The sequence below is a fragment of the Melanerpes formicivorus genome, unplaced genomic scaffold, assembly GCF_026170545.1.
Source record: "Melanerpes formicivorus ecotype bairdi unplaced genomic scaffold, bMelFor1.0.p_v2 SCAF_2, whole genome shotgun sequence".
Lineage (NCBI taxonomy): Eukaryota > Metazoa > Chordata > Aves > Piciformes > Picidae > Melanerpes > Melanerpes formicivorus.
The window spans coordinates 11,821,551-11,833,252 of record NW_027142354.1 but is presented as its reverse complement, the minus strand read 5'-3'; the positions used below and the strand labels follow the sequence as shown (position 1 = coordinate 11,833,252).

Genomic DNA, 11,702 nt, shown 5'->3' with positions numbered 1-11,702 from the left:
CAGATGTGCTACCACTAATCTCTGTGCCTCACCAGACTGACTCTGGTAAAAAGGTATTGGACATGTGAGGGGTGTTCATATGCATCCAGACATCTCTCATGTCTGCAAGCATCCTTTGCATTGTATCTTATAGCATAAGACACCATCACCACTTCATGTCACAGCAAATCTGCACTCCTCCAAGTTGCAAGTGTTGAAAACAATTTACATTGAACCCCACGTGCCAAGAAATAAACTTTCATCACAAAAGTCAACCTCTTTCCTCACTCTCCCTTCAATAAATCTTTCTGGTTACCACTGACAAAACCTGAGCCTATGGAGAGTTTCTCTACGATTTATGAGTAGGATATTCATGCAAATTAATCTATGTCATCAGGTTTTGTTTTGTTTAGCTGTCTCCTCCCCCTCCTGAAGAAGAGATGAGTTATTTCCTCTTCAGCACTTGGCCACAGAGCTTGATGATATATAGCATCAGTAATTTTGTTCTTTGTCCTAATACTGTTTTGTTGTTTTTTTCCTGTAATTTTTGATTGGTATTTTTTTCTCCCCCCTTTCTTTTTCTTTAGGTTGAGAAGTGTTATATATTATGTTTGGATCATTTCATTTTACTGTTGTGTGCCATACTAAGTACCACAATGATCCTTAATTGGCACTAAATAGAGAAAAAGCAGTCATCCTTGGAAAGCAGCTGTCCTATGAATATGTGCTATAACATAGTGTGGAGGCTGTGGTAGGAAGGTTTCAGGTCATAGCTAGAGTAAATGGAGGACTTTGACATGCTGCACTAATAATAACTCTATTCTAAGTATGAGGGAACATGATGGGAAGGAACATCAGACAGAATATCCTCTTCAGACAGAAATGAGACCACTCTGCTTTATGAACTGAACTGTGTTACCTTTTGTCCTTCACCGTGTTAATTGGATAAACTTTGACAATTTCAGTCAATTATGCTGACTTTGTAACATTTCATACTGGATACATTTGGCATTGTTTTAGACACCACCAAGGAGAATGGAACAATGGGACCTGGCTGTTAATACTTTTTGAAATGGTTTGTATAGGAAGAGTTTGCTGTGTTTTTCCATGTGGGATGCTCTCACTTCATTGTTAACATGGTATGAGAGGACTACCATTTTTCAAAGACAGAAAATAAATGTAATTTGCTTGGTAATTTCCTTTCCTTATCACTATACAGAACACGTGTTATCTCCAAATTTAATTTATTTGAATAATACTGTTAAAAGAGAGAGAGAGAGGAAAGTATTCACCTTATGTACGTGGCTGCAAATGGGGTGTGAACTCCTTTAATTCTCAAATATAGCAAACGTGGAGAGCATTTTTTGAGTGAGCAAAGGCGACCAGGTGGATGCAAATTCATTGCCCAACAACAAATTAATTTACTTAGGTATGATACATCTTCTTCCTCTTCCCATTATGGTAATTGAATATTCATCATATAACAAGTGCAGTTAATTAGCAGATTACTCATTTACTGGACAAATAATGAACATCTTATTCTGAACAAAGAAGGGAGATAGGAAAGCCAGAGGGAGAACAAAAAGAAAACATTTATTTTTATAAGGCTATTATTTAAATTAATCTTCTTTTAAATAAGAAGAGGAAAAGGAATCAACAAAAATTTGCAATTACCTTTAAAAAAAAAATTATTTAATGATAGTTGTACTGTATCCAGAGATAGTGTAGCTCAGGCTTCATACAGAATAGAGATGTTGCTTGCTGATGTTCCCAGAGAAATCAATGGTAAGCCTTCCACAATATCAATGGGGTTGGGTTTCATTCCTAGTATTTTAAAAAGAATGGAATATTACCACCAGTTGAAAAGAAACAGTAATTCCTTGTGACATGTCAAAATTGACAGATTCACATTTTCTTTGGTTTATTATGCTGCTGTTTCCTGAAGCTTTTTTCTCTGCTTGACTGTTAACATCATTCCTTTGTCTTTTGTCTAATGTTTGGATTGTAGCAATCTTTCAAAAAGGCCTGTTTTTCCCTTTTTCTCCATTTGTGCATAGTGCAGTTCTTGCCCATAATTCAGGCTCTTGCATAGTACATTCTCACTATCGCTGGCCAGAAAGAAATGTTTTATCGGTATAAATTGGCATGGATCCATTAAGAGAAATGGAGGCAAGCAAATTACCTTGATGGAGAATGACCCTTAATATTGAAGTGAGCATTCTTAGACAGAGTGGGTTTTTTTAGCCTTTTTTTTTTTTATGCCCCCCCTTTTTTTTTTACAGGTAGTGCACAATAACTCAATTTCTTGGCGAGGTATCACAGTATCACTTAGATTGGAAAGGACCTAGAGGATCATCAAGTCCAACCTATCAACACAGACTCAATGACTAGACCATGGCACCAAGTGCCATGTCCAATCTCCCCTTGAACGCCTCCAGGGTCGATGACTCAACCACCTCCCTGGGCAACCCATTCCAATGACGAATGACTCGCTCGGTGAAGAACTTCCTCCTCACCTCGAGTCTAAACCTCCCCTGGCACCTATGCACCTTCCAGAAATATTCCAGACTGCTAAGCACAGATAAGGCAAAATGAATTTGATAGAATTCTGCTAATATCAGTGGTCTCATGTTAGGTCTAGTTGCATCTTTCATCTGTGCCAAGTGTAAATTCTTGAAAACTCAGTGGTGAGAGGAAGCGATTCAGTTCTTCTAGATGAAGATAGAGATGTGTTGTGTGCAGCTATATGGCATGCACTGTTTGGGCAAGGTTCTCTCATGTTTCCTGGTTTATGATTAAACTATAACCCATTAGCACCTCTCAGAATGGTTCTGATTTGGCTAAATTTCACATCTTCATGACTGTGTTGAGGAAAAGACACTGAACCAAAAAATCAGGTACTTGGAGTAAAATCTGGACACATTGAAAGATTAAAGCGGAGAGCAAGGAAGGAGGAGGGAGCATAGAGGGGAAGGGGACAGAAAATAAGGGGAAAAAAAATCAACATTTGGTTGCATGAATCCAGAACCCTAGGGCAGGGGATGGAAGAAGGAGGTGGCCACTGCTTTATCTTAACAAATGCTCATTCCTTATTACACTGACCCAAGAAGTTCCTGTTGTCCAGCAAATAATGAGAAATTGCATCAGCCTCTATACAGATCTCTGGCATCATTGAATGATTGCATATTACTATCTCATCATTTACTCCATAAAAATTAAGAATGCTTTATTGTTCTGCTAAGCTTTGTACTAAGTTTATGGAAACAGAACCATGAGGTATTACATCCTTACATGTTTGTGAACTTCTAGTGGCAGTGTAAGAGGATTCTGAGGATATCACTGCTGCAGCTGAATAAAATAATTTCTAGATTACGGTATATATCAATTGTTATGTCTTTTAGGGACTAGTTCCTGTTGTAACTTCTATTGCTGCAGGCTGGACAAGATCAGCCCACTATTTGTTTTTCTTTCTCCCCCAGTATGAATTTATGAAGCTCCTTGTTCTGAGCAGTATGCAAAACTGGAGTGGCAGCTGAGAAATGGGATACATCAAACCAAAACATGGAACAGTGCACATCTCATTCCTATGCTAAACTCCTGAGTTTGAAAGTTGTTTTCTTTTACTCCACGTTGGAGTAGCAGTAGAAAGTGAAATTGCCTTCAGAGATATTGTTCCCATTTCTAAGGAGAAGGATAAAGAAGAACAAACCATTAATTCAACACAAGGAGTGATTTTTTTTTCTACACTTAATCTTCCACTATATCTCTAATTATTCAGCTTCTCTTTACAGATCACAAAGGGAGCTCAGATTAACTAGGTCAGATGCTGCAGCCTTTTATATGTGGATTGAGAAGTACCATTTCTGAATAGAATTCTCTCTCAGCTCAGGTAAGAATTGATCCTTGAAGCTATCGTAGACAGACATCCTGTATTGCAAAGTATAATTATACTTTTTCCACTGAAATCCTAATGCAGAAATAATTTTGTAATTGCAAAAGTTTACAACTAATGATTGTGTCAGAAACAGAATCAGATTAAAGTCATAACTGAGAACAGTTGGGTGTTTAAAGATGAGACTATGTCTCCATGAGATAATCGCTTCCCTTAAAACTGATACTATTCAAAGGTAAATGTCAGTTTTGCCAGTAATCCCTAAGTTCTATCAGGAAATCAGTCTGTATGGCACTGCTCTCTAGCTTATCAGCCACAGAAACTTCTAGACTCTTGGTACAAAGCTCTGGCTTTAAAAATATTTATTTTTAAAAACATCTTAAAAAACTACTGGACACACTATTACTTAAAAGGAAACTCTACAGGAAGTGGAGAGAAGGACAGGTAGAACAGGGGGAATATAAGGAAGCTGCCCGAGCAGCAAGAGTCCTGGTTAGGAAAGCCAAAGCAGAGTTTGAATTGAATCTAGCCAGGGAGATTAAAGGGAACACTAAGAACTTTTACAGGTATATTAATGGGAAGAAGACGACTAGGGAAGGTGTGGGCCCCCTCAGAAAGGAAAATGGTGACATGGTCACAAGTGATGAGGAAAAGGCTGAGGTACTTAATAACTTCTTTACCTCAGTCTTCACTGCAAGGGCCTCTAGCCACACTCCTGATGTTATGGAAGTCAAAGCCAGGGACGGGGAGGAAGAACTGCCCATTGTAAGTGCAGATCAGGTTTGTGATCATCTGAAGAACCTGAAAGTGTTCAAGTCCATGGGACCCGACGGGTTACACCCACGGGTACTGAGAGAACTGGCAGATGAGGTTGCTAAACCCCTCTCTATTATATTTCAAAAGTCCTGGCAATCTGGTGAAGTCCCCACAGACTGGAAAAGGGGAAACATTGCCCCCATCTTCAAAAAGGGCAAGAAGGAGGAACCAGGGAACTACAGGCCAGTCAGTCTCACCTCTGTGCCTGGAAAGATCATGGAACAGATCCTCCTGGAGTCACTACTCGCTCAAAAGAATAGTGAAGAGGTGATTGGGAACAGTCAGCATGGCTTTGCCAAGGTCAAATCCTGCCTGACCAACCTGGTGGCCTTCTATGAGCAGGTGACAAAATTAATAGATGATGGGCGAGCAACTGATGTCATTTACCTGGACCTGAGCAAAGCCTTTGACACTGTCCCACACCACATCCTGGTCTCCAAACTGGTGACACATGGGTTTGATGGGTGGACCACTAGATGGATAAGGAACTGGCTTGATGGCCGCACCCAAAGAGTGGCTGTCAATGGCTCCATGTCCCAGTGGAGGCCAGTGACAAGCGGAGTCCCTCAGGGATCAGTCCTGGGACCTGTCTTGTTCAACATCTTTGTGGGGGACATGGACAGTGGCATTGAGTGCACCCTCAGCAAGTTTGCTGATGACACCAAGCTGTGTGGTGCAGCAGACACGCTGGAGGGAAGGGAAGCCATCCAGAGGGACCTTGACAGGCTGGAGAGGTGGGCACAGGCCAACCTCATGAAGTTCAATAAGAGCAAGTGCAGGGTCCTGCATCTGGGTCGAGGCAATCCCAGGCAAAAATACAGGCTGGGCAGTGACTGGCTGGAAAGTAGCCCCGAGGAGAGAGACTTGGGGGTGCTGGTGGACAAAAAGCTCAACATGAGCTCTCAATGTGCTCTTGCAGCCCGCAAAGCCAATCAGATCCTGGGCTGCATCAGGAGAAGTGTGGCTAGCAGGTCGAAGGAGGTGATCCTCCCCCTCTACTCAGCCCTGGTGAGACCCCACCTGGAGTACTGTGTCCAGTTCTGGAGCCCCTATTACAAGGGGGATGTGGAGGTGCTGGAATGTGTCCAGAGAAGGGCCACAAGGATGATCAGAGGGCTGGAGCACCTCTCCTATGAGGACAGACTGAAGGAGTTGGGGCTGTTCAGTCTGCAGAAGAGAAGGCTCCGAGGTGACCTAATTGTGGCCTTCCAGTATCTGAAGGGGGCCTACAGGAAGGCTGGGGAAGGACTTCTCAGGATATCAGGTAGTGTTAGGACTAGGGGGAATGGAATGAAGCTGGAGGTGGGGAGATTCAGGCTAGATGTGAGGAGGAGGTTCTTCACCATGAGAGTGGTGAAACCCTGGAATGTGTTGTCCAGGGAGGTGGTCGAGGCCCCGTCCCTGGGGGTGTTTAAGAGCAGGCTGGATGAGGCTCTGGCCAGCCTGATCTAGCGTGGGGTGTCCCTGCCCATGGCAGGGGGGTTGGAACTAGATGATCCTTGTGGTCCCTTCCAACCCTGAATGAAACTATGAAACTAAGAAACAATCTATCAGTCTATGACTCTGACCTCTTTTTCTTCTTTATTCTTCAGAAATACTTAATGAAATAATGAACAATTACATTGAATGGGAGTTTACTGTTTGGGTGCTAGTAAATGTCACAGTAAAAGAATTGTTTCATTCCTCAAGTGACTTGAATATTTTTCTGTGGTAAAACAAACAAACAGAAAATAATGCATGGATCAGAAAATGTTCAGTTACTTACCTGTTGCATACTTAGTTCAACCAGAAAAAATGGAAATTTACCCTGGCAAGTGACAAAGCACATGAGGGAAAATAGGCTTTGGAAAGAAATTATACTGCTAGATTTTACTGCTATGCAAGGAAAAGTCTGATTAGTTTTACCATTTTAATTAAAACACTTGATTCCAAGGACAGATGCTGGCTATAGTGTGTTAGAACATGCTTAACCTAAGGATGATATTTCAAAGAACAGGTTGAAAACTGTCCTTAGGACACTCCTTTTTGAGATAATAGTGATGAGCTTCATCATGCTAGTTCTGCACTCTCCATCTCCAGCAGTCCTTTTGGCCAGATCGCGACATTACCAGCTATGTCCTGGCATGCCACATGCCGGAGTTGGAATAGGCAAATTACAAATGGTTTACAGAGACAAACAGGCAGTCATGGTGAATAGGTTCATTAGCAATATAAACACGATGTGTATAGCTGACCTTCAGTGAAGAAGTCCCTGAACTGATGAATGCTGCTAGCTGGCAGAGTGCATCAGAGAACGAACCATTTTGCATTGGCATTGTTTCCAAAAGCAGCTGCTCTGAGCCCCAGCCAGAGACAGGCTAGACAGGCATTTGCTCGTTCCTGCCTAGATCAGCAGGAGTTCACCAGTAATTCAGTATTATAATATTAAGTGAGTGAATCTCTCCATGGGATCTGTTAAAGACTTACTTCAAGCTTGCATCACATGGGTATCCACGTTTGCATCTTTGCTTAGCTAACATACTGTTTCACCCCACCATCATGGTCTCCACCCATAGCAAAGAAGTATAAAAAGAAACTATTTGAGAAACCTAAAGGGGGACCATGTTACATCCATAAACTAAATGGCACCAAACTCAGGACAGAAATACACTTTGGACTAATGCTTTATTTCTAGCTGTAATCCACTACTCGGTATGACAAACTTCATGGGTTTCAAGATGCAATTAGTATCCTGCATCTATGTGCATCTGGAAAATTTAGGAGGCTGTGCCCACTGGATGCCAGTCTTGCCACTTGCAGTTCCTTTAGAGAGGAATAACCCTAAATGGTTAGTCCTGTGTCAGAATATGAAGCTTCCTGTATAAATACTTGAAATAAATAAATAAATAAATAAATGGCAAACCAGGTAACTGGGCATTCTTGTACCTACCACTCTCACAGTTGTATATTCAACAACATTAGGACAATGGGGGTGTACCCCCCCAACAAACTGGGAGAATTACCCCAAATAAATCACCAGACTATCTCAGATAGTACGAAAGCAAGTGAAGCTGTATTTACAAAGCAAGCAAAATCTAGAAATATAAAATTAAATTAATATGTACAAAATATGTACTTACATATATGTACAATTCAGAAACAACACAAATACAAGGATCCCCTTGTGTGGAATCACCCCCCTGGATGGTCGAGGGAGACTGTTGCAAACTCCTCCCTCTTCCCTTCCCCAGTACCTTCAGAGACACAACACAAAGTCAGTTCAGCCAGCAGAAGGTCAGGAAAGAGAGATAAGGGAGGAAGCCATGTAAGCCACAAAATAGAACAAGCAAAAAGAGACAGAAATATATATGCAACCATTATACTTAGCAAAGCCAATGGATTGATGTAGACAAATCAGCTGTTATTATTTTGCATCCAATGGCAATTTATTTACCTTTTTACTCAAAGATGTCCAGAAAGTTCCTGTTCTTGTTTCTTTGCAGTTAGAATCTAAGCAAAAGTTCCACCTTCAAATATTATACACAGGTTTGAGTCCCAGCTGCAGAGCAGGAAGTTGAGCTCATCTCCCATAGATGAGCATTTGTTTGCTCTTCAGAGTACTGTGGGTCTTCCTCAAGATCAGTCAGAAATGTCTCTGTAGTTAAGAAACTTTTTCCAATAGAAAATACAGTTTTGATTAGGAAATATTTTCAGGAAATTGTATGTACAATTAAAACATCCCTGACTGTTCCTTAAATGCTCAGACTCTTTTACTTTTAGTTTGTGACTATGATTTGATACTGTCTTCCTCTGCTCCTTTTCCACTTAGATTTTGCAAGCCTCAGGAAAGCATAGCAGGGGGTCAAGGCATCTGCAGAATGAAAAAGTGGAGTCAGTTCAGGGATAGGAGAGTTAAAATGTAACAGAGTATTTTTCTTATAGTGATAACTGCTGCTGTGAGCAGGTGAATAGTTAGTGATCTTGCCAAGTGCCTATCTGAGGGGAACAAAAGCACCAGAGGTGGAGCCTGAGGGAGAGATGTAATGATAAGGGGTTACCATGAAAATATGTGATTCATATCTCAGCTGTTGAAACTCACATACGTTGGTTAAAATGTATATGAAATCCTGCCATTTTCTCAAAGCCACAGTTACTGCAGAGTCATTTCAGAGGCTGCCACACTGGTTAATTGCTATCAGATGTGTTATGAAAACTCTTGCCAGTTCAGCTAGGTGAAAATTTGGGAATGTAGCACATCCTCCAGATGAAAACAAAATTCTGGCACATGGTGAAATGTGTAAGCTCTAGTACTTAGCACAGAGTGCATTATGAGAAATTCAAAGTGAAGCATTCAGTACCTCAGGATCCAGCATCAGAACAGTATGAACAGTATGAAAATCATAGAATGGTTTAGGCTGGAAGGGACTTTAAATATCCAACTTCCCTACTATGGGCAAGGATGCCTTCCACTAGATAAGGCTGCTCAACCTCCACTCAACCTGGTCTTGTACCATGCCAGGGAGTGGGCATCCACTTCTCTGTAAACCCTGTTTCTGTGTCACACTACACACACAGTAAATATTTTTTTCCTTAATCTAATCTAAATCTACCTTCTTTCAGTTTGAAACCATTACCTGTCATCCCACCACTAGACTCCCTAATAAATCATCCCTCTCCATCTTTCCAGTAGGCTTCCTTTAAGTACTTGGAAGTCTGTTATAAGGTTGCCCTGTTGTCTTCTCTTATGGCTGAACAGCTACAGCTCCCTTAGTCTGTCCTCAAAGGGAAAGTATTGCAAGACCCTGATCATCTTTGTGGCCACCTTCTGGACCTGCTTGAGCAAGCCTGTGTCTTATGCTAGGGGGCCCAGAGCTGAACATAGTATTCCAGGTAGGATCTCACCAGAGCATAGAGGGGAAGAATCACCTCCCCACTGCTAGCCACACTTCTTTTGATGCAGCTCAGAATTAGACCACCTGCAGCATCTCTTACATATGTCCAGGATAACCAAACTGTTCGATTGGGGTCTTTGACCTGAGATGGAAGCAGCAAAAGGAAAGACACCAGATATCCTAAGAAAGCTACAATGTAAAGAACCCTGACTTTAAAGACAGCAGTATCTTCACCATCCAGGAAAAAACAAAGAAACAGACAATGAAAGACCAAACAATCCAAACAAATAACTTTCTGCCTAATATTTCAATTATTTTACTGATGCATGTTACTGTCTGAAGTGCTAGTAGTAGGATATGAAAAGTTCAAGGGCATTTCATATGCTAGGGGTTGTGTTTCTTTTCTGAGCAAACAACTAAATTAATAAACAGAGATGACTTGCAAAGAAAAGATTGTTTCAAATGCAAGCCACATAGCAGAGATGATCAGCCTGTCCTTTATTAATATTTCTATACTCCATATATCTGAATCTATTATTTGTATAGTGTTTATTCTCTAATAAAATAAACTCTAAACCTGTGTGCCCAAGAGCTCAGGAGGTCACCATTATGAATTAATCGCTAACCAAGTATAAGAGCTGTACTCCAAGCAAATTGTGATCAGTTCTCATCTGCATATTAATGGATGACTCATTCAGGAATGTGTTAAAAAGCAATTTTCAGTCAGACAAAATTAATTAATTCAGTGGAAGTGTTCTTATGATACATAGATGTCCAGCTCTGAAAGGAAAGTATTAAAATTAAAATATACAGAAACACTACTACATAAGAAAAAAGGGATCCTGGTCTAAACAAAAGTACATGCGCTTCTACCATCATTTCAAAGGCTGCTTCAAAGAAGGGAGGCCTCAGAAAAAGGATGGGTGGCATCTGCAGAATTCTACCTTGAAGGTATGAATAAACAGAAGAAACCCTGAACAATTAAGTTATGGTCAGGTCAGTGAAACAGGAGTTGCAGTTAAGCTGGGCAAGCATCTATGTTCTTATCTGCACAAAAGGACTGCAGTTTGAGTTGGACAGTTTAATTCCTTGGAGTAATGCTATTTTGCATTAAATGAACAGACTCACAAAGCCCCAACAGTTCTCTGCCCTGGATTATATCAATGACATTCAGTACTTTCTATTCTAGTGCAGGTTCCAGTCCATGTCTTGACTGGTCTATCAGTCCCAAAAGCCTAGAACTTACAGTGTGCCTAGGAACTGGTAGAATCAGGTGGTTTCAGAACGAGAAATGTGTGTGTGTGTGTAGTGCTAATTCACATCCTACAGGGTGCTATGTTTGCTCTCTACTTCATACTAAGTGAGTTTCAGAGGAAGATACTTCGTAGCAGCAGCTGTGGAGTGTAAAGGAATTCATAACATCTGTAAGGATATTTGGGTCCACTTGCGTACCAGCTAGCAGAAAGCTAGGGTGCTCTTCATGGCACCAAATGTTTCCTTCACAACATTCTGCCTGGGGAGTAGGAAGCTGGGTGATGCACCAGCGCCCGTTTGTGGATCAGGTTACAGGAAAGCTCCAGGGAAATCTATGTCCCTATATAAAAAAAATGGAATAAAAATGTCCACTTGGGACCATATGCTGTACATCTCTGGCAGCAGCAAGCCACAAATTATAGGCAGAAGGTGTAAGGAATATACATAGTCTTAGAGATCCCAGCAATTTATGTTTCCAGAATTGACAGAACAAATGGCAGTGAATTGTTATGTTTGATAAATTTTGATTGGTCTACTAATCATACTCCATAAAATTGTCTAGTAACTCTTGGAAGCAATTTACAGTTTTGGACCCTAAATTACCATCTATCAATCAATACCAGGTTAAGATATGCTGCAATGAAAAAAACCACCACCTTTGTTTTAAAACTTCTCCTGGATATTTTCGGTGGTTGACCATTATTTCCACAACACTATTTTGCATTGGACTTTGCATTGGTTCTGATTAATTTCTAACTTTTATATGCCTTTCCAATTGCTTCTGATGCTAAAGTTGTTGAACATAGAAAAATAACCATGACTTCTCAGTGTCTTCTTTAGGTGGCCATAGCTTAGCTAGAGATCACCACAGTAGAGAGTATAAAGGAATT

At 40.9% G+C, this 11,702-nt stretch overlaps 1 long non-coding RNA gene across 1 annotated transcript; it reads right to left on the bottom strand.

The window, feature by feature from the left end:
- Window positions 1–1,649: 1,649 nt before the first annotated feature.
- LOC137445556 (uncharacterized) lies at window positions 1,650–8,516 on the bottom strand. The gene is made up of 3 exons (XR_010988430.1): window positions 8,441–8,516; window positions 8,121–8,335; window positions 1,650–1,803 (listed from the first exon to the last, which is right to left on the bottom strand). It is a non-coding gene; the product is annotated as an uncharacterized lncRNA (long non-coding RNA).
- Window positions 8,517–11,702: the final 3,186 nt, after the last annotated feature.